Below are 832 nucleotides of genomic sequence, written 5' to 3' on the forward strand. Positions count from 1 at the left end.
CCGGCTTCCGCTGCTTCCCCTGTGTCAAAATCCATGGCATGAGTCTGGGTTGACTTACAAACAGCATCTCACTTGCAGTAACGGTTTGACCTCAGTCACCAAAGAGAGCTTTGCATGTTTTTATTTTAACTTCCTATCAGTGGCATGGCACAGTATGGATGCTATAGTGACTGACTCCTTTGCTCATCAACATATCTGGGACATTCATCTACTTTGTTACATGCATCAATATTTTGCTTTTTTATTGCAGTGTAGTATTTCATTGTATAGCCTCAATTATTTATCCTTAAAATGAACATTTAGCGTGTTTCCAATTTGGGGCTACTATTAACATGGCTTCTATGAAGTTTTTTTTGTTTGTTTGTTTTGTTTTTGTCTTTTGGTCAAATGGTGTCCTCATTGCTCTTAGTTATATACTGAGGACTGGAGTTGCTGGGTCATAGGCAGGCATATGTTTACTCTGGGTAGATACTCATAGATAGTTTTCCAAAGTGGCTGACCCTATGTCCGTTTCTGGCAGCAATGTAAAGTTACAATTGACTCATATCTAATTACCCACATAGTTGCACAAGAAGCTTAGATACTGGGTTTTGAGCTGCCAAATATGTAGTGTTTGAACAAATTTAGTATTTGACAGATAAAGCAGGGATCAAGTCCTTTTATTTCTTTTTTTTCCCCTAATCTTCACCAAGGATATTTTTTCTATTGATTTTTAGAGAAAGTGAAAGGGAGGAAGAGAGTGGGGAGAGAGAGAGAAGCGTGGCTGTGAGACACATTGATTGGTTTCCTCCCGGAGCCGATGGGGGGTAGGGGATAGAGGCGGGGGGGGGGG

Source organism: Myotis davidii, unplaced genomic scaffold (genome assembly GCF_000327345.1).
Source record: "Myotis davidii unplaced genomic scaffold, ASM32734v1 scaffold42, whole genome shotgun sequence".
Classification (NCBI taxonomy): Eukaryota; Metazoa; Chordata; class Mammalia; order Chiroptera; family Vespertilionidae; genus Myotis; species Myotis davidii.